Below are 24,651 nucleotides of genomic sequence, written 5' to 3'. Positions count from 1 at the left end.
TTTGAACATCGCTAAAACTTAATTCAAATCGCTAGCATCAGTGAGTGACACATTTCGGAAGACCTTACCTAATTTTAGTTAAATAACACTCTGCTACAAAATTACACTTTTTGTCAGAACTTGAAAAGTCACCTAACGGAGTTTGTAGGCCTAGCTGAGGACATCTAAAACCGTTTTAAAAGATTTTGAAACACGCTCAAAATTTTGAATTATTTTGAAAAAATGGTTTTAGTGTAGGTCGTAGTACTTTAGTACCTCTAACTCACACATTTTTAGACAGATTTCAAAATTTTAAACAATTAAAGTTAGGTAAAGAATTAAGCTTTCATAAAATGTATGTATAAAATCTATATTCCTAGAAATTGTGTAAGTTTTTATAAATAGTTTCGCTTTCATTTTAATTTTTTTCTGTGAAAACCTATTTTTCTTTGCAAAGTTTTTTAAAGACAATTTTATATAAACAAAAATGAGACGTTACTTATTAAAATCGGCCTATACTTGCAAAAGTTTCGAAAAAAAGTTCCACAAAATTTACCTTGTAAATTAAAAATTGTACAAAATTTTTTTTTTATACAGTTTTTTGTTTTTTTTATTCATATAGGCTGGGGGAGCAAATACTAAAAAAGGTGTTAATGAAAAGTTAAATAACTTTTACAATTTTCATCCGATTTGAATAATTAAAACGATGGTTTGTTAAGAACTAAATTTTCTAAATACATTGGTATAAATTTCTATAAGGTTCCATATCAAAATCAGCAATGAAAAGCGAATAAATTCAAAAAAGTTGATAAATTTAGATTTTCTTTTAGATATTCTTAACAAAAACAATACTTATGACTTACAAATGTATCAAAAAATGCAGGTTATTTTAAAGCGCATTCTGTTTTCTTTCCAACCCCGTTTAAAGTTGGACAGAGACTGACTGAGTTACAAATCGATAAGTTAACGAACATCACTATATTAATGAATATTACATTAAAAAACATTATTTGGAACTTAACCCTGTCTCTCTTTTGCATTCAATTGCAAAAGTATTTATTTAGTAGCAAAATTTTTACAAAAACTGAAAAAATTAAATTTTTTCCGAATTTTGGCGATAATACAGTTTTTGGATAATTTTGACCCAAAAGAGATACAGGGTTAATTTCCAAAAAATGTTTTTTTAATGTAATATTCATTAATATATATAATATAATCTAACGAGTTTCACCTATTTATTTCATATAAATAGTAACATTTTGCATATATCTGAAATTTGACCTCGATGCGTCCAGAAATCGTTATCCGATTTGGCTCAAATTTGCAGCACTCTTCAAAATTTTAACAAACATTTTTTCCATACAACTGATTGTCACTCTAATGTACATATATATTTTTTCAGTGTAATAAATGAATATAATTTATTTTGAAAAATGGAAAAATATTAGTTTTTACTTTGTAAGCTAATTTTTTTATTACAATAAGATTAATTTATCTTTTATTTTGCATATTTCCCAGTTTTTTTTATATCCTTTTAATTGCTTATTCTCATATTTGCATTATAAAACTTTATTTCGTATTCTTAATTAAAATATTTGAATCCGAATATTCCAGGTACGCCTACTGGGAGGTCTTACTTAATTTAAGAAGATAAAGAATTAACGATTTACGATATGTTGTATATTCAATAATATACTTATACAAACTGCAATCAAGCAGGGGCAATACAAAACGTTATAAATTTCAAACTAAATTCCCGCCATTAAAAATACCAAAAAAAAAAAAAAGAAATAAAAAAGATTTATGAACTCATCTTAATTACGATAATGGCGTAAGATGAAATAAAAATGACCAGTTACTCAAAATGTTTGATTTTCAACCACGCCTTAAGATTCTCATCTCTTTTGTTTCCTCCATCTCTCTCTCTTTTTTCTCAGGCTCGAACAGAAAATTTAAACCAATACGGTTTTTGTCTTTTACGGTCAGCTGAATAATTAGAGCAAAACCGAACTTAAAATCAATTTCAAATTATTCATTTTTAAACCTGAAGACAACATGTGGTCGGTCGTTCGATCGATTATGAGAAATTACAACATAAACTCTATATTAAGAGAACAATAATGGCATTATCATACCAAATATTCTTGCCGGCAAACAACAACCAACTTCAACCAAAAACAAAGATCAGTAAAAATTAATTTTAATAAACATTTTTTTGTTGTTTTTAAACAGATGAGCAATACAATCGGCCAACCGACACACAGATGGATGGCCTGCCTGGCTTTGAAAATAAAGATTCTTTTGTTTGTCATATGTATGGACGGTCGGTCCGTCCATACATGCACTCAGGTACAAGTACATAGACGGTAAGAAGCAATATGAAGTTGACTTTTAAACACAATTTATTACTTTTACATAAATATTCACAAAGATACGATGGCAAAGACAGCCGTAGCCGGCAACTGCAAGCAGCCACAGTCTAAACCAAAGAACAGATCAGCTAAATTTTAAAACTCCTCTCTCATCGTCCACACACGCTTTCTTAATGAAGATCGTTTACCTGTTAATTTTATTTCTTATTTCCACGTAAATTACTAATTAAACAAAAATAAGATACAAAACTAAATTTAGTATACGGCATTCAATTGGACGGGTGTAATAAAAATGTTTTATTTGACAACGATTTATTTGTTTTTTATTTTTTATGTTTGGGAGCTGGAATAAATTTCATCTTTGGGATAATTAAGATGCCATGTGATGACGGGTTTTATGAGTAAAAACGGTTTCAGTTACTGATTAACAAATTAAAAATGCTATTGGGTATAGAAGTTTTAAAATTAAATCCTTGGGATTTAATAAAGAGTTAAAATTATAACAACAAACTAATTTTAACTTGGTAATTGAGTCATAATCTTCTTGAATGTCCAAACCAAGATATCTATAAGAGGAATCTTAAACAAAAGTCCCATAATATAATAGCAAGCCTATATTATTTTGCATTTAAAAAAATTAATAATTTGTTCGAAGTTCGATGTTCTTCAAATCGAACGAACAGTCTCAAGCTAAAGACTTCGGGAAGGCTTAATTGTTTTCCATATTAGCAATTACAGTGTACATAATTACCATTTTCTACAGTTTTTACTCAAATATATTTAAAAATTGACTATTTTATTTCGGCCAAGTTTGAGAGGTATCTAATAAGGTTGTCAATTATTCGAGATTATTTTTAATCGAATTAAAGTTATAAATTTTTTTATTATTCGGGTGATCGATTAATTTACTAAATTTCCAACAATTTGTTTGTTAAAAGGAATAAAGAATTAATAAATTTCAATTTATCACATATTTTTAAATATTTTTTAAAAAAATCTTGTTTATTTAAAGACTTTTAAAAGTTAGATTCCAAAGTATAAGGTTCTGTGTTAATGTTTAATTGTAACTCATGGAGACATTTTATTATTAATTGTGTCAAAATAGTTTAACTTTAATTTTAAAATCAATCCAATTCTATTACAGATGCATTAGATGTTCGTAGGTCTCAATTAGTCACAAGATTTATGCATTTTAATAAAGTTAAATAATATTTTAATCTGGGGTCTTAATCCAAAAATCTATTGCAGAAATAAATTTCTAGTAAAATTTCCAGTGATGATCAACTTTGTTTAACATTATGAATTAATGGTTTTGTTTCTTTGAGACCTTTTTATCCATAATTTTTTCATATAAAGTATTTTATATAATTTAGTTTGCATTTTCATTTTTTATTCTATTCCAATAAAAATAATATTTATTTGGCGATTTTTAAATTTTCTTCTTCATAAAAACGGCTAGAAGCGAGTTTAACAATAAATTGTAATACATTCGAAATAGAATATTAATTTTGGGTACATTTTCCTGGAAAGTTTGTAAATTTAAAGTTTTTCTAAATACTGGACACTGTTTTTCTAAATACTGGACACAAATTTAGACTTTTTGATTATAAACTATAAGTTTATAAACTTATAGTTTATTTTATTTTATAGATTTTTGGTAATTATTCGAACTTTTTTATATATAATTTGAAATTAAATTTTTAATTAGGCTTAAGTTCATTTTTATTATAATTTATTTATAATAATTCAAAGAATATCACTGAATACTAAAATTTTAGACAATTGGCAAATTGGAATGCATTTTCTACCCTGCCAAGGGCGTCATCAACAATCTTCATTGTCGAAGTCTATTTGTAAATATCATCTAATACTATAAAAACGAATCATCTGAATACTAAAATTTTAGACAATTGGCAAATTGGAATGCATTTTCTACCCTGCCAAGGGCGTCATCAACAATCTTCATTAGCTATGAATGTTTTTGTGTTTTTTTTTTTTTTTCATAAAAATTGTAATTGTAATAATAAGAACATATATAATAAAAATATTTGAAATTTCGTCTAATTTACAAATAATATAAATATGAATTAGGCTTCCCATATTCTAATTCCTAATAATAGTAAGTTAAATATATGATATTTACAAATAGACTTCGACAATGAAGATTGTTGATGACGCCCTTGGCAGGGTAGAAAATGCATTCCAATTTGCCAATTGTCTAAAATTTTAGTATTCAGTGATATTCTTTGAATTATTACAAATAAATTATAATTATAATGAATTATACTTATAGTTTATTCTACAAAAATGATCTACTCCACATGCTCTTTCAGAATTATAGGGTCACTATTCTGTTCCAATCAAAAAGTCTCAATTTGTTGGACACTGTATTTAGAAAAACTTTAAATTTACAAACGTTCCAGGAAAATGTTCCAGGTTATAAATAGTGGCAGAGGTTGCAGTCGTTAGTCAGTTTATCAGAGATGCTATTCGAATAAACATCAACTGAGTGCCTTAAAGTATGCTGTATTTTTCAAGTGAATTCGGGTACATTATAAAGTGTCTTGATATATATACCACTCGCATCCCACTAAGCGACCAAATAGGTCTTCAAGGAAAATATCTAAGCTTTATTTTAAAAAAAAGTCAAAAAAGTTTTTGATTTCGGAAAAAAATATTAAAATTTTTTTATTTTTTTTAAATATTTTTTTTCGAAAGATTGAAGAAAGAGCTATCTAAGCTATTTGGGACACATTTTGCTAAGAACAATAGGTAATAAGATACATGGATAAGAAAAAATACCAGCTTGGACAAAATGTCAAGTTTTGACCCCCTCTAACTCCGAGAGTTCTTGACCGATCTTGTTGTGTCTAAATTACTATCCAATAGCACTAACCTTGGTGCAATCCGAAGACATCGATTTCAAAAGTTGGTTCACTTGACATGTTTAAAAACTAAAAATGCCTCTCCTGAAAAATTATATTTTTTGAGGTATGACGACGTTTCGCAGTGGGGCAGAATCAAAATTTTATGAAAATAAATATGTCAATTTGACGTGGGCATAGCCAAGGAGTATTCGAGTTTAAGTTATTGAAATGGGCCCTACAAATGCAACAGGGGCAGCGCTATGGGGTCTAAAAGTAGGGTACTTTCGGCATGTAAAATTTTTAAACGCTTAAAATTTGTTTGTTTCCCGATTTCAAATATTTTTATATTTTTGGAAAGCGATAGATCTTGAAAAAACATGCTTGTATGTGCAATTTATCTCTTATAATTTCCGAGTTATAGGAATTTCCGCTTTTATAAAAATATAAGTCGTACTTTTAGACCGAATGGATTCGAATTTTTTTTATAGTTAGACAACTAAATCATGAATAACATACAAATGATTTCATAGCAATATCAATTACGGATCCAAAAATATACAATTTTCAATTTAAATATTCAATTTAAATATTTTTGCAAATGAGAAACTGTGACTTAACTCTTTTTTTTATTCAAAATAAACTTTCTTTAAGAATATATAACAATTTTACATTTTTCTGTAAGGTATCTTTATGGGGAACATTTTGGTATAAAAAACATCTCCTATTTTTTCAATATGTCGCCAATACGCCCTTCGGAATGTGATAAAAATTTTAACTTTGGGCCACATGTTCTAAAATCCTAAAGCTGCGATCAAAATACTGGAAGCAGTTTTAGAAACCTTGGTGTGTTCCTTATTCATCCCCAAAGTATTTTACCAGCCCAGAAGGAAATGTGGACCCCATGGGCAAAATTGTAAAAAATACCATTTTTGGGATTTTTGCTCCAATTTTTAGAAATTGCGGGATTCGCTTTGACCTTTTGACAAGTTTTTTTTACACTAGAATGACAAATTTAAAAAACGTTGAAAATTTCATTGATTTTCGGTAATAAATAAAGATTTTATTACATATTTATTGAGATTCTAAAACTAAAATTCGTATCAAAATTTGAATAGGAATGCAAATATTAGGAACAATTTGATTTGATCCACATTTATTCCGAACTATTTTTTTTTTCAAGTCAATATCTCAGTTAGATTCCAACATATGCCACTTTAAAATTCCGTCCTTCAATAATATTGCACTTTTTCATACTAAAAAATCTGTATTTTCATTTCTTTTTATTTTATTAAAAAACAAGTCATTGGTTCTGACTCAGAAAATTTATACAAATTTTTTGGTATGAAAAAGTGCAATATTATAGAAATGCCCCCTGGAGCATTTGTAGGGCCCATTGCAATAACTTAAAGTCAAATAATCCTTTGCTACGCCCATGTCAAATTTTATCCCGATCGGACCAACCGTTTGGAAATGTAAATAGTATTATTTGGCAGCAGGGTTGATTGAACAAAAAACTTATGTATAACCCCGAAATACAATTTTGTCATATTTTATGATTCCCAAAATGTTTAGATTTTTACGATAACTTTAGGTAACTGAATCGTTTTCATAAAAACTGTATTTTTAGTTTCACCGGAAAAATAATAAATTTAAACACATAAGTAGTACTTATATATGAAAGAATAAAAATGTATTCTTAATAAAAACATATCTCTAGTTAATTGTCAACCCTTCAAGATGCTGACGAATATTATGCAATTGACAACAATTGCGAAATTTTACTCTACATCTACGAATGTGTTTATTTTACACAACATTGACGCATTTTCAACAGAAACATGTAGAACCGAACAATTAACATTAACTAAAATACCATACATCCACTTGTATCCAAACATGACTCTTACATTTACTTGAACACAGGCATAGAAAGTCAATCCTTTCTAATTACTTTGAGACTAAAATGAAATTTATTTGAATTTGAATGGAAATTGTTGTGCCGTTGGTTGTTGCTTTTCGTTTCTATTTTTGTCGAAGATCATAATCGTAAATATGAATTTAACAAATCCCACAATAGACTTTTAAGCATTTACCAACCAGCCAACCAACAGTCAGAGTTCATACATGTTAAAGTTCTCTTTTGGGTTCTAAAACTAAACGCACACAGACACAACAAATTTAGCATTTGTTCGTATGTACGTTCCTTAATTGGTGAATGTATTAGAAAATGTCCATTAAATACCTTGTGATTTTATACAAATTTACTGTTACTGCTGATTCAGATTCTGACTCTGACGCTGTTGCCGGCTCTACTCTATGATAGTAGTTTACTTTGTAAAGGGGGACTGATGCTGTTGTTGTCCTGGTGGCTGGTTGCTTGTTGTTGAGGTTATATTTTTGGTATGGTTTGGTATATTGTAGTTTATGTCATTAAATGTTAATTTCAGTTAAAACATTGTTTGAAAAACACCTATAACCAGTAAACAAATGTGTTGTAACAAAATTACACTCAAAGAAATTAAAAGTATACATCAAATAAACATAATTTTAATGATGTTTTTATACCCATCACTAGGGTGATCGGCCCGGTTTTTAATAACCGGTTATAACCGGTTTTTTTGGTTTTTTTCAAATATCGAAGGTTTTTTATAAAAGTGTGTTTTTATGAGTTTTGGTGTATTAAAAACTTTAACTTTAAAAAATTCTCCAAACCGTTTAAACTGTTTTTTATTCTTAAGAGATTATTTTAACCTTCATAAGGTGCTCAAATTTACTGAAGTAAACGATGTTTTTTTTTGACAATTTTTTTTTAATTCTACCGTAGTTTTTGACATTGGAAATTTAGAAAAATATAAATTTTTATTTCAAATTGGACCCGAAGACCTTATGAAGGATAAGAAAAACATAGCAAAGTATAATGTTTAGCAGGTATGGACAGAGACAGATATATATATTAGTGCTACCAAAGCTCTGAAAACATTTAACTTAATTGTGCGTAACAAAAATTCAAGATTTGTGCTCCAGATTTATTTTTCTAAAATCCTACGTAGTTGTTGATATTTGAAATTAAATAAAAATAAAAAATATCAACCACTCACTTTTAGAAAAAAATAAATTTTAATTTCAAAATGGGCCAAATTTGACCCGAAATTAAATAATTTTCCAAAAATATTTTTATTTTTATACCCTACACCACCATAGTGGGGAGGGTATAATGCGTTTTTTGTTACGATCGGTCCATAATTAGTCATATCTCCCATATAGACCCGCTTTCGAAAATCACTTTAACGTGCATAAATCGCTTAAAAATGTTGGTATACACACAAAATTCAACATAGTTAGCTTTAATATAGACATAAATCACACGACATAATTTCATGGTGATCGGTCCATAATTGGTCATAGCTCCCATATAAGGCCCACATCCGAAAATCACTCAAAAATATAAATTAATTTAAAAGAATCGAAATGTGTACGTAATTGTCGTTATAATCATTAGAATCTAATGAGATATAAAAGAAAAAAAATGTTGAAGTTATTAAAAACTCGCCAGGCCTTTAATGTGTATCAGGTAGAGATGCCAAACGGGGAATCCCGTTCCCGAAAATCCCGGGGTTTTGGGATTTCCTAAATCCCGAAGACCGGGATTTTTTAATTTTAAAACCCGGGTTTTCGAGATTTTCCAAATCCCGTTTTTCATAAATAAATAGGGGAAATTGTAATTTTGTGTGTCTTTTTCATGCATTTTGACATTCTACATACCCGAATATCACAAAGTGATGTTCAGAAAAGTTGTTAAGTTCAACTCATGCACAATATAGTTAATAAAGAAAAACGGTATTTTTGGTTTTCCTTGAGTGGGGCTCTTTCACCTTTTTTGTAAGTTGTCTAACAAAACTCAATTTAAATCCTCTTCAAATGAAATAGATTTTATCTCAGATGAGGAGCTGGAACAAAATGAAAATATTTCGATTGCTAAAAGATAAGGTACTGTTTTTACCAATATGTACATTAGGCTGGGTCGATTTGTATGGACGATCAAAAAGTAAAAAATCGTATAGCAGAAACGCAATCTACGGATAATTCGAAGAGAGTTTATCCAATAAAAAAACTATTAAAAAATAAATACTGAAATATCATTGGATAAATGACAAAATGCGCAAGATAGGATTTGATTTTAAACCTATGGTTTCTTGAGGAAACTTTCTTAGAATTTTCTATAGATTACGATTTTTCGTAAAAAAAATCGACAAACCCTAATGTAAATACTTTATTGTTATTTCTTCTTATATAATGTACTCAAGTATTTTATGCTTTTTAGTGTATAACCCCCATTAACACGAAGTCTGGTTAGGTGCTAACTAATAGTTATACTGTCGTTTAATATTATTTTTGTATGAAAACTGTCAGTATAACTATTAGTTAACACATAACCAGACTTCGTGTTACTGGGGCTAATAAAAATTAATTGCTAAATAAAAAATTTTCTTTCAATTGTAAAGACATAATTATGTTCGTTTATTTTTATAATTTTCGGGATTTTAGATTTGGAAGAATCCCGAAACCCCGGGTCGGGATTTCTTCACCAAATCCCGAACCCCGGAATTTTCAAAAATCAGTCCCGATTAGCATCTCTAGTCTGTGCCATTGCACAAGAAATGTAGGAACAAAATTAACACATTTTGAGAAATATTAAAATAAAAGCTCATTTTTACTTAAAATTTATCCATCTTTACTTGTATATGAGTTTTTGTTTTAGTAGAAAACCGTTAACCTATTCGCAGGTATAACCAAAAAAAATATTTTTAACGGCAGTTTCAAAATTCCATTTTCAAATTTTTAAAAATTTTGTTAAACAAATTTTAGAATATTTTGATCATCACGTGGGGATTTATTGACAACATAATAGGGAATAAAAATGTGAAAAAAGTATGTCAATACTTCCTATAGTTTTTCCGTACCTGCGATATAAATTTTGCTATTTTCGAGAAAAACTAATTTTTTGGCCATATTTTGGCGAATGCCCAATTTTCTTACTGTTATTAATTTTAAGTAAAATCTGTTCAGAATATTATAGTACAGGTAATTTTAAATATAGTCTGGAAGTTTTCCTAAAATCGGAAAAGGTCAAATTTTTCAGTATTTGGAATTTCTAATGGAAAGATAGCGAAATATTATATATTTTTGGGCAGATTTTGATAAAACTTAAGAAAAATATAACTCGAAGTCTAGTATTTACAATAACAGCACAAAAATGGAAATTAACCTTTGATTTTTGTAGTATTTTAGATCATTGCGAAAGTATTCAGCAGCAAAATCACTGCCAATATCTTGTATCTTAAAAATTTTTGACTTTTTGCTGAACTTTTTACTTGGCGAAAAACAGCTTATGCTGTTGTTAACTGAGTTCAACAGCTTCAGCTAGTTTTATATTTAGAGTTGAATTTAACGTGTCTATGAAAGACCTTAAGGGCCATTATTACAACTTGCCTTTATAGTTAAAATTAACTTTTAGGGTACCTTTTTCTATTGCTTAAAGTTACCTTTAACTATAAAGGCAAGTTGTAATAATGGCCCTAAATAGACTCTTAAGTAAAGTTGACTTTAGTTCTCTTAAAGTATACTTAATTTATGACTATGAGCCCATAGATTTAACTCACATTTTGTTGTTAAATATACACAAAATATGATTATATGAATTACTTCAATTAATTAACAACTTTTGAAATGTAATAAGAAATTTGTGAAACACAATTGGAAATGGTGTAGTCCTGGGATTGAATGAAAGTGAATTACCAACTGTTTTCATTTGATTTTTAGCCTCTTATTGAGAACATTAAAAAATATGTATCTGAAAAAGTTCACTATTTTTCATTCCATTGTTTATATATTTTTTTGTGAGTGTACAAATTGTGCATCCTTTTTCTAAAGTTTATTGGAAATTGGTTTAATGTTTGGCCCTCCACCTGACACTTAATAGCTTTCATGCTGTATTGGACTGTGTTGTGTTGGTTGGACACTGTTGATGTAAATTCTAGGCATATGCAGTGTTGTTATTGTTGTAGTTAATATTCAGTGTTATTAAGTCTTATTTAAGTGTGTGTATGTGGGAGAGAGAGAGTATGGAAAATGTTGTATCTATTTCAGCAAGTATAAAATGGATACATATGTATGTATCTACAATGGGTACTCGCATGTATTAAGGGTGTATGTGTTACAATACCAAATGTCCTGGAGCTTTAATTTTGTGGCTATTAAATAGATTTATGAGATATTTTTTGCTGTTATACTTTTACAAAATACAACACACATGTGTTAGTATATGTAATCGCATAAAACACATAGATACATACAAACCAGCAGTTAAGCAAGTACCCAGCAGTTCTTGGAGACTGCCCCGACTAGTGATTTTACATATCACTTAGGGTGACAATTCGTTAACTATTGATTACACTTAGGCTTTCTGATAGCTGGCCCAAAGTAGTCAACGATTACGTAGAATCAGTTACATTACAGTTAAAAAGACATCATATTGTGATCAGACATTAGTGACAATTAATGTACATCGCTTATGTATGCAGCAGTTAAGTCAATAGTCAATGTATTCCTTATAGACAGTAATTGTCACTAATGTCTGCTCGCTTTCCCATTTACAATTGCTATATTTTTGGTCATTTGGTTACTTTATACATCCCATGTAATATAGCGTGAAGACAATTGAGTAAACTGGTTTTATACAAATTGTGTTGATATAATTCTCATACTGTTTATTTTAGTTTTGCTTAACTATACTGACATCCCGTGAGGTCAGTCGTTACTATAGTGTCTCTAAGTAATCTAGAGTGAGAGATGTTTTTTTAACTGATGTTAAAATAACTAGTTTAGCTAAATCAAGTAACAACATGCTAAATTTTCTTATCCTTAACCGGAACTTACCTCTGACATCTACAAACATACAGTGGTTGACAAAACAATGGAAACTTTTCCATATATATCATTAGTGGCCTAAAATCTGAAATAATTTTTTAAAAAAATTTAACATTTTTGTAGTATGTATTTTATTTGTATACTTTTATTAACAAAAAACAAAGGACATAATTAAATTCTAAAAATGAGAAAACAAAATTAAAAGATTTCTTTATTACGGCATTAACAAAACAATGGAAACTTAAGTATTATTTTAACAAATATGGTCTAAACTTTGCAATAACTCAATATTTTGTTGGGTATCCCTTATTTTTTATAACTGCTACACATCGACGATGCATTGAACCAATTAAAGTATCAATGGTCTCCTTTGAAATATTTTGCCATTCCTTTATAACCGCCTCCGATAAATCTTCCTTCCTGGTGTAATTTTGGGTCCTTATTTTACGATCTACCCATAGATTTTCTATGGGATTGAGATCTGGCGATTGGGCAGGCCACTTCAAAACACGTACCTCTTTGGATTGTAACCACTCTGTTACAACCCTAGAGGTGTGTTTGGGGTCGTGTTGGAAACTCCAAACTAGGGGCATATTTTCCTCAGCGTATGGATACATAACATCGTTTAATATGGTTCTATACCTGTCATGGTATCTTTTATAATATGAATTGGGCCCATACCTTGCTCTGAAAAACATCACCATATAGGGTTGCCAGACGGCCTGGAATGGCCTGGATTGTCCAGTTTTTTGTGTCTTGTCCAGTTTCCAGCTAAAACACAATTTGTCCAGTTAAAAAATAATTTCTTTCATTTTGCAAAATATTTTTTTATTAATAATATTTTTTATTAATTAATATTTTGTACAGAAATATTTGAAAATTTATACAATTGTGATTGCAAATATATAGTCAGTTGTATTTGTATTAGAAAGTGATTCATTTACTATTATAGAACTGTACAGTGAGCAATCTTTTGAATTGCCTTAAAAATCGGTTAAAATATGGAAGCAAAGTTGTAACTATTTTAAAAAAGATTTCATCTTTCGGAACAAAACGTTTACAATTAGAAGCAAATCAATTTTTAAAAAAATTATATTGCGTACTTAGAGCAATGATATGATTTCGGAGAAGAATCGCTTTACAACAAAATTTAATTTTTAAATTTAAAACAATCCCTTTTATCGTGGGATAACTTATCAAAGCTTCCAAAGTTTTAGAAATATCAAATATAATTGACGACATGTTGCTTTTGCCGCAAGATAATGTTTTTCCGTTTTTTAATTTTTAACACTGCGATCTTTGATATTTTTACCATTACTACGAAAATTAATCTTTAACCTTTTGAAAGTAAACAATTTTATTTACACAATTTTAAGGGTAATATCTTTGCATTTAAAATGGAATCAAACATTATGTTGGATATAATTTTAACAAATTTTTAAATTTTCAAATCGCGATATTTTTGAAGTGGAAAGGGTTTCCGATGATTGATTTGAGGAGTCCTTTGGAACCGTAATATGTGTGGTAATTTTGATTAAAATCGAAGATGTCAAATCCAAAAATAGCAGTTTTCTGTCCGTTTTGATATGGATTCTCTCAATTGTGATATGGAAACAAAATTTTAAAATTTGGATTACAATAAAACTAGAAATATATTCTATAAAAAAGTACACTTTTCTTTTATGATATGCGTCTTACGTTATTTTGAATTAATGTTTTCTAAAACTTAAATAACGTATCATCAATATAAATTTGTATGAAAAAATAAAATCTTAAATACAAAAGGAGTTTTTAAAGATATTTAAATTAAAAAATTTACTTATTTAATGTTCATAAAGATGGCCAAAAAAATTCTATTGCAACAGATTTATTAAACAATATAAGGAAACTACCTAAAATAGGGTAAAATACTATTTATTAATTAATTACTCAAAGCATTAACGTTATTCTGTTTAAGAAAATCATGTTACGTTGTTTTTGGTTATAATTTGGTTATTTTAGAAAGTTAAAGTTTAAAATTTTTTACACATATGTAATATGATGATGTAAATCGTAATCAATAATAAAATCAACTTCGAACTTTTTGACGATACGTTGTTTTGCATTTTAGGTGACGATATGTATGTAGGACTGAATTTAACGTTTCTTTATTTTTGTAAAAAACTTAAATAAAATTTAACTCTTTTGAACTATAAGCGCATTTTTAAATTGTCCAGTTATTTTTTAAAAATCCAGTTAAATTTTTCTTATGGTCCAGTTATTTGACTTTTGTTATCTGGTAACCCTATCACCATACCATAATATTGGCACCGCAAAACTTTACAGTCTTATTTGTGTACTTTGGATCTAATCTGCCTCTTAAATTGTATTTGGATTCGTAGGAAAAGAGGACAGTGTTCCATTTCTGTATCGACCAGTTTAAATGATCCCTGGCAAATTGTAGACGACCAGAACAGTTCTTTTTAGAAATGAGTGTTTTTTTCACAGTAACTGTTGGGGAACTTATTTCTAATTTTAGGCTATTAACAACCTCTCGAGGAGTTATTTTTGGGAATTTCTTGAACTCTTGTCACAGATACTTTTTTGTTTTAAACCAGCTTTAAAATCGTTAATTATTTTATTTTTTAAGTCTTCACAAATCTTAACTTTAGCCATTTTCGTTAACTTTGAAAAAAAGCAATTATGCGAAAAACTTAGAAAAAGAAATTGTGAAAAATTACCAGAATTTAAAAAAAAAATTTACATCGTTCTTTAAAATATTATTTTCGTTTTACACTTCTTTCTTGCAGAAGTTTAAAAGTTTCCATTGTTTTGTCAGTAGCGAAATAGTGAATATTTTTAATTTTGTTCCCTTTTTTCAGAATATAATTAATTATGTTGTTTATTTTTTAGTTAATTTATATAAATAAAACTATACAAGTAAAATACTAAAAAAAAAATTTTATTTTAAAAAAATATTTTAAATTTTGGCCTACATATGGAATATTTGGAAAAGTTTCCATTGTTTTGCGCGTGAAAGGGATACAATTTAGACCAGCTATCAGACAGGGTGCATGTCCTTGCTTAGGACATATACGTGTTAAAGTAACTAGATATAAAAATCACTAGTTCAGGATAGTCACCTAGAACTGCTGGGAAATTTAGCTATATATATGTATTTGTAAACAGTATATTCATATGTATATATTTACGTACATGTGTATATTGTTTGTAATTATATTTATTAATGTTTGTTTTTGTTTGTCAAAGTTTTAATGACATTTAGATTTGGTTACGTGCGCGTTTAATGGACAATTAGTGCTATCAAAATCCCATATATAGTGATTTTGATAATTTTTGTCTGCTCCAAAAACACAAACCCAGTCTTTCAGTCATTGTCTCTTGCACAGACAAACGAGATTCATTTACTTTTAGTAAAATTAATGAACTTTTCCTGTTGTTATTTTCTTCCAAAACAAACAAAAAGCTACAAAAATAATGATGATGACGATTCTGTTTGTTGAAGCGTATGTTTTGATAACTTTTGAATGTGAATAAATATTTATTTGTATTTTGCCGCAAATACAAAAGAGTAAATTAAAACAAAGGAGACTTTAAATATTATTATTCTATTTGTGAAAAATTAAGGAACTCTTTAGTAGTGGACATATAATTTACTACATTATTATAAATAAATAGTGGAGTTATCATTGTATATTACAAATATTCAAAACATTTGGATATAGGCTATTCTAGAGATAAGACAGTATCCTTAAAATTGCCTGCGTGAAAGTCCTTGAATGATCATGAAAAAGTATTACCGATATTTTGAGTTTTCGCATAGTTTTCTATTTTTCAAGACATATCTCCGGATATCAGGATCTTTGCCCGATAAGCCGCAATCAACAGTGGATGGTCCGATCGGGATAAAATTTGACATGGGCGTAGATATGGAGTATTCGAGTTTAATTTATTATAATGGATCCTGCAAATTCTCCATGGGGCTAACATTTATAGATCCAAAAATAAACAATTTTCAATTTAAAATTAAAAAAATAGTAGATTTTTGCAGTTTTATTGGGCGAAAAGTTGACTTTCGCTGTTTTATTGGGCGAAAAGGTGACTTAACACTTTTTAATTAAAAAAAAACTTTCTTTAACAACATATAACAAGTTTAAGTTTTTCTGTAAGATATCTTTACGGAGAACATTTTTGTATAAAAGACATGTCCTATTTTTGGAATATATAGCCCCACGCCCTTCGGAATTTGGCCTATTTTTTTTATCAAAATTTCAACTTTGGGCCACATGTTCTAAAATCCCAATGCTGGGATCAGAAATCGGAAAACAGCCTTGGAAACCTTGATGTGTTTCCTATTTATCCCCAAAGTATTTTCCTAGCCCCGAAGAAAATGTGGACCCTATGGGTAAAATTGTAAAAAATTACATTTTTGGGATCTTCTGTCCAATTTTTAAGAATTGCCATTTTTAAATCGGCGGGAGAAAATACTTGTGAGTCTTCGATATAATTTTTTAATGTAAATTATGGAAAAATAATTGAAGTTATTAATTTTATAAAAATAATAACATTAAAACTTATTTTACATACAATATTTTTCTGAAATCCAGAAATTCTTAACCTTATTTTTGCCCATTATATAAAGAAGAAAAAGGAGTTGACGTTACTAAAATAAAGAAAGAGTTCTTTAGCCAATAAGAAAACGATTACCAGCAAAAAACTTCGTTAAAACAGTTTCTTTTTTGTCTTTATTTTTTGCTGAGTTCATCCCTAACCTCCTCCCCCAGCAACAGAACTTTTTACTGCCAACATATTTTACAGTTTCTTTTTTTTTTTCTTTTTAAAATATCTTAACTTGAGCATGAAGCAGATAAAGAAATTCCAACAAGTTAAAAACGACAGGAGAAAACCAACAACCAACACATGAATACATACAAATTCTGCCAAGTCAGCATTGACCCCCTCCCCCCTTGCAAAACTTTTATATATTTTTTTATATTCGTTTTTATTTCTCTACCATCATCAAACCCATTTCTATAACGATAACAATTCTCGTAATACTATCGCTATCGTCTAAACGATAATGCGCACATAAATGCGCACTAAAATCAATACAAGGATACACAAAAATCTAAGTGTGTTTGTAGGAATAATGTGACCAACTATAAGTACAATTCATTAAACATTTTTATTTTAAGCAGTTAAGCAAGTAGTGTGTGCTCTTTGTAGTGTAGAGAGCAGGTACATCCCAGATAATCTATCGTGAATACAATTGTCACTTTAGTGTCTCTAAGTAATCTAGAGAGTAGTCATTCGTACAAACTGATTTTATAAAAATTGTGTTGATATAATTCTCCTACACTTTATGTTCTGTTTGCTTATGTTTACTGACATCCTATGTTACTTAGTGTAATGTCAATTGTCTCATTAGTATATCTAACGGTATTTCTAGACGGTAATACCTAGTATTAACACTTTTCAAATTTAAAATATTATTGAAATCATTCGGTATTTCAAAAAATGGTTTCGAAAAAACATTTATTGTTTACACGATAGTATTACAAATATTTTATTTCTTTGTTGATTGATATTTTTCTGAAAACTTTATTTTTATTTTATATTTTCTTGACATTTTTGTATGTCTTATTTGTATTTAAAAATACATACTCGATACATATGAAAATAAAAAGTTTTTGAATTGTTTTAAACAAATATTGAATACCGATCATAGTAGAAAAATAGAAGGTAGTTTCATTCTCTCTTTATTTTTTAAAATTCTACGTCTGACATGCTTAAGGATTTTGACGTTTTCGTTAAAATAGTAATGCCATATCAATTTAAAATTTTCCCTTTGGGAATACATAATTTTCATTAATTTGAAAATTATTAAAAAAATAGAAAAAATATTTACCCAACAACAACAACAGTTTATGGATATATGTAAAGCTTGCGAAGAAGATTTGCCAAAACAGCCAATGGTGTGCTCCGACCATTTAGTTAAAAGTAATATTTCAGTTAAAACAAAGCGCGTAAGATTGGATATGAATGCTGTCCCAATGAACACAAGTTAACTTCAAAATACTATTTATTATGTAAACATATTTTGGGATATACATATATCACCGATTATTACCGATCATAATCCATTAACTATGCACACTGGAGTAGAATCGAAATTATTTGAAAATAAATCTCGTATTTCTAAACGGCGTACCCAAGGAATATTCGAGTTTAAGATTTGAAAATGAACCCCACAAATACTTCAATGGCGGCGCTATGGGACCCAAAGTAGGGCACCTTCGACATGTAAATTTGTTAAACGCGTGCCATTTTTTGTTTTCCATCCGATTTCAAAGACTTTTTATATTTTCTGAGAGTGCTCGGCTAGATCTTGAAAATACATTCTTCCGTTTGCTACTTGTCTCTTATAATTAAACCTCCATTTAAAAGATATAAAATATTTACATAGTAATAAAAAAAAATGAAGAAAATGCATACATATAAAAATAGTCAACGTGTTTTAATAAGTAATCGAACGTTAGGAATTGAATCAATAACTCCCAACACAACATAATACATTTTTATTTAAATAATAAATTAAATTACACATTTTTTGTAAAAAAATTCTCGAAAATCATAATCATTTTTTGGAATGTGGCAACGCTTTTTATAATGCTCACAAAAAAAGGAAACTTCAAAAAACCTTATTTTAAAAAAAAAATTTTGATTGAAACTACCTTCTATATTTTTATCATGATACCGATCGTAAATCCAAAAAATCATTCATATATTTTGAAAATATAATACAAATTTTTTTAGACGATGAAATTGTATTATGATACTTGAATTTTTAACAAATATTAATACTGAGTATTGCCGTCTATAAATGCCTTAAGTAAAATATAATGTAGTCACTTTAAATGTTTTTTTTTGTACTGTAGTTTAGAAAGTATGTAGTAATTATGCCCACCAGAAGTAATCTATAACTAGTTATGTAGCTGATCAAGTAATTAGTTTGGTAGCTAGTAAGGTAACTGACTATGTAACCGGTATGTGAATACAATGCGTTGACTAATTTGGAACAGCTATCGGACAACTATCGTAATCCAAAAGGGTCAATAGACCCCTGGTTAGGACATGTACGTGTTAAAATATCAATCAAATATTTTAATGTGTGATTTCATAAAATATTGCCATTGTATTACATGACTTTTAAAATTTTCTGAATGACGGGTTCAATTTCGAATTTATTTTGGAAAATTTTTGGAAAATCTCTTGAACAAATTATTCAGATCATGATTTTCAATCGTTGATGGGAATCACTAATGTGTTTAAGAAAAACAAACATCAAACCTTATATTTGTATTAATCTGAATTTTCAAAATCTTTTTCATAACAAATGAAATATTATTTGTACTAAATTTAAACAAAATTTAGCTATGGAAAAAAGTAGAGAAATATTTTATTCAATCAGTACACTATAGGAAATTTTCCCCATTGTTTGGCCATAATTAATTATAGCCAAACGGCTGGACCGATTTAAATAATTTTTTTGGATTCGAATTTTTGAGGACTCTTAAAAGGGAGGGAGAGACCATTAAAACTTTTCCATACACTGAAAAAAAAATTTCAAAGATAAAAATGAAATTAACTAAAAATTTCTTCCAAACTGTGTTTACCGGGTTGTATGTTCCTGGATCCAGTCCATACCTGTAACTCTTAGGTATTTGCCTAAACTCTTTTCTTCTATTTTGTTTTTTGAGTGTAAACTAACTTTTGATAATAAAACAAACTTAGTTATGTTTAAAATTTTAATTTATTCATCAATTTGATTTTCTAATTCTAAATTATCAACCATATTTAAAAAACAAGGGTTCAAAAGAATGCTCGATTCTATTTCTTCATCTTCACTTTCCGATTGCTTGGTTGTTTGGTAATTTTCTAAAGAAATAGGATAAGATTTCAGCATATTGCTTACTTCTGTAGGAAGCTTTAATTTCTTCTGTTTTTTAATCCGTTTGTTCAGAGAAATACTGGAAATGAAAGGATCAGATGTATCCAATGCTCTATTAAAAACGTCGGTCAAATTATTCACACGGCTGCTTTTTCCTGCATGTAACAATCCATCAGATTTATATATTTTATGACGCGATTCAGAGGCGTCTTCACCGAAGCATCCAACGGGAAGCACAGTTGATTCAATAATTTGCCTGGAATGCACAAAACATTCATGACTGCTCCTCTAAACATTGATTTAGATTTTCTGAACAATCACTTTCATCAATATGTGACAAGAAATATGCATATCTAGCGGCTCTTTTTTCATTTTCACCATATTTCTCATAATCAACTTTTTTGCAAAATTTAAAAATATTTGTTTACTTTGTTATATTTTTATTTATACTAAAGCATAAAAAATGTAATTTTCAAAAATTTAAATTTTACATTTTGGCCAAGAAATGGGGAAAATTTCCTATAGTGCAGTATAGGGAATTTTCAAAATTTCTTCTAGCAACACTAAACTTAATTTAAAATATCAAAAATGTAACAGAAATATTTAACATAAAAAAAATATTTTAATGTAAAATCTACTATTTGTTCCAGAATTAAAATACCAAATAAAGCCGGGTTTCCAAATAAACGTAGGTATTCGTCACCGTCTGGTCTCTGAATTGTTTTCATTTCAGTTGGGTGCGTGCGGCATAAAACAGAAACGAAATTATTTTTTAATTTTGGATGTCGCACATTAAATAGAATTTCATTATTTTTGACGAAATCTATTATTTTTTCCTCTTCCAATAAAGAAAATTTATTTTTTTTTTATTAATTTTGATTTTCTTTAATAAATTATTTTAATAATTAAAATTTAAATAATTAAAATAATTTCGTTCCTATAGCACCGAAAACAACCTATTTGAAGTTGTTTTCGTTCCGGCCCCAAATGACAGGTTTTTCGTTACTGATCGGTGCCGTTTCGTTTCCAATTTTCGTTGCCGATTTCTGAAACGAACTTTTTTTCGGTGCAAATGTATGGAATTCCGTTTTCGGTGCCGATTACGGTGTATGCGGAAACGTAGCTTAAGTAGTTGAATTTAATATTATTTTTAGTGATTTTGTATTTAAATGTTTTGGTTAAAAATAGTTGACAACGCTGTAGTTTGAGCATTCATTCGGTCACGTTATTTCGAATGTATACAAATATTATCTACATACTTTAATGAAAAAATACTATAATTTACCTTTTAACTTATACGACGTCTATTCGTCCTTGGATGCTGTAATTTTTAAGTGACAAAAATTGAATATTTGTTGCATTGTAGTTATTATTTTTAAACAAATAATGATGGAGACTAATAAAACAATCAATTATTCAATCATAGAAAATATTTCATTACAAATGTTTATATAACCCACTTATAATTTAGTTTTAGACAATTTTTAAACGCCAATAATATACTGATTTCTTATTATAACCGATTTTTTGTTGTATCGAAAGGAGGGCGTTGATGCACATGCGCTTCTTTAATGGCAAATAAAGATATAAATATATCAATAAGATTGTTGCGTTAAACATTTTTTAAAACCAATTATTGTAAATACATTGCCATAAAAGAAATTCTAAATTTGAAAGAAACTTTAAATTTTAAGTTCTTAAAAAAATAATTGTGATGCTTACATTACAACTATTCATATTTAAATGAAGACAATAATAGTTTAAATCGTGGTTTAAATTTGTTTATATACAATCCGATTTGAAAACGATCTCTTTCGAAACGAATTACACATTTTTTTCATATTGGAATTCTAAATATTTTTAAAAAAGTCTATTATTGAATTTTGCCCGATTTAAACTACACCCACAAAAATATTGTATACTTTTCTTATTCGAAAAGCTTTTAAAAGTTCCCGGGAATTCCCGGCTACGAAGATATTTTTTAACCCTACGTTACACAGTTGGGGATCTGAAAAAAAAGTGGAAATAAATCTTTAATTAAAAAAATTAAAAATGATGCCAAATTATTCCCATATTTTTGAAATAAGTCTTCTATAATTTTTTTAATTCTTAAAAATTTTGTACATTTTTGAAAAGAGGATATAATTTTCTACGCGCTGATATATAATATGTATATCTTTTCTTTTCCCGTTTTGTAATATATTTTAGTGCACTGCATAACCGGCGACTGCATTACCAAACATCGGAGAAAACTACAAGATAAAGCTAATTACTGCGAGTTATGTATTTGAAAGCCATTAATTATGCTACGGGAAAAGAAAAGATATAAATATTATATATCAGTGTGTAGGAAATTATGTCCTCTTTTCAAAAATGTACAAAATTTTTAAGAATTAAAAAAATTATAGAAGACTTTTTTCAAAAATATGGGAATGAAATATTATAGCTGATTTTTTTGGAAAATTTTTATTTTTAAAATGCAATAAAATTTTTTGTTTATGAATCGTTTTTAATGAAATTTTACAGTTATATAGAAACTTTCGATCCAATTCCAAAAGTGAAAAAGATATTTGTGAATTATTAATGACAATCCCACAATTGCCAAAAAACTTTCCAAAAATCCCAAAATTGGGATTTTTTAGATTTTTTGATTTATTGAAGGCACCATGCTCGGGGCTATGAAATCCCTTTGCAGAATATTGAAGAACATATTGGGACATACAAAACAGGTCTTAATTTTTTGAAAGCAGCTATGCGATTTGAGAAAATGTTGTCTAAAGTTGAAATTTATATAAAAAATAGGTCTACTTCGGAAGGCTCTGGACCACGTAATAATACGAATTTTAATATTATTTTGCTTTTATAATATTTCGCGAAATGTTACCTTTCAGAAAAATATAAATACACTATTTATCTTTTTCTTATTTTCTGTATAATTTAAAATTAATGTACTTTTTTCGAAAAAAAAAAATGGCGAAAAAACTACTTTTTTAATTTTGAATGCACATAACTTTTGACTCAGTAGATGTTTTTAAACAAATTTTTCATACTATTATTAATTCAAAAACTAATATTTCAAGAAAATCGGGAAAGAATTATTAGCAAAAAACCAGACCAAGGTAGGTAAATAAAATAAAATTTTACTTTTCAAATGCGAATAACTCGTAAACTATAAAAGATAATATATGGCAATGTTTTTTGTAGATCTCGTCTAGTAGATTCCATATATATCAAAATCTTTCAAATCGGATCACAAACAAAAACTTGGCATCATTTTTAATTTTTGATATACCCGAGGTGCCCCACTTTGGGGCATTGTGGCTCGTGTTATAAGCCCAAATTCAAAACTTAAACTTATCAACACCTCCTCTATAGCCACGGGATTAAATCGGATTAAAATCGGTCAATTCGTTTAGAAATTTCAGATTTATTTCCACTTTTTTTCAGATCCCCCACTGTGCGTTAGTCGCAATCATTTCCAATCGAGACTAGTCGCAATGTATCAAATTGATATCAATAAAAAAAGGCGCGTTTGAAAATAATCTCTCCACTTTTTATTTCGAAAACATATAAACAATATTAAATTCAATGTATTTAAAAGAGTAATAAAAATATAATTGCAGTAAAAATATATTTTTATCAAAAAATAGCTTAAAAATGTACAATAAAATATTTTTGCCTGTAACAACCAGATTAGTTGCGACTAACGGAGGGTTAATCCATCCCTGGAAAAAAAAGTTCGGGAAATTAGAAACCAAAAAATTACCATGGGACTCTATATTTTATTCATATTGAGTAAACAGGTAGCCGTACTTCGCGATCTACATTGGTTTTCTATGGGATTGAGATCTGCCCAACAAACCGTATAGTAATCAAACTATAATACAACTTGAGAATAAGCTTATATAAATAGTGGACTTTAAGCTTTCTTAATTTCATTTATAATAATGTTTATAAAATATAACTAAAAGAAAATAGTCATAAAATTTCTACATTTCACAGGTGCAGCTTTATCAGTGGGTCTTACAGAGCACCAATTTATTAAAGACATTCTTCCAGTTCTCGAAAATCTCATTAAGCTACGAAAAAACTATAACAATAATAATACGACATAATAAATAATGAATTATATAATATTAAGTGCACTGTCCAACAAATTCAGACTTTTTGATTGGAACAGAACAGCGACCCTATAATTCTGAAAGGGCATGTTGAGTTGATTTGAATTCTTATTGTCAGAGTTATATTGTGGAATTTTATGGGGATATTGTCAGAGTTATATTGTGGAATTTTATCTTTAGGGGTCAAATTGACCCCTTTTTCGAGAAAATCGAAAAAAGTCCTTTCAAAAAGGACATTTAAGGATTAAAATATTCTACGAAACTTTTTGCCGTAAAATTCATTAGGGGTCACCAAAGACACAAAAATTGTAAATAGAGCCCTTTACGCTTAATTAGCAAAATTACACACCATATCGGGTCTCACATTTTTTAACCTTTCGCGATTTTTTGCCATATGGCAACATCAACTTTTTTAGCCTGTGGTTTTTTTCTAA

Source organism: Calliphora vicina, chromosome 1, assembly GCF_958450345.1.
Source record: "Calliphora vicina chromosome 1, idCalVici1.1, whole genome shotgun sequence".
NCBI lineage: Eukaryota > Metazoa > Arthropoda > Insecta > Diptera > Calliphoridae > Calliphora > Calliphora vicina.
Note: the sequence above shows the minus strand (reverse complement) of the source record.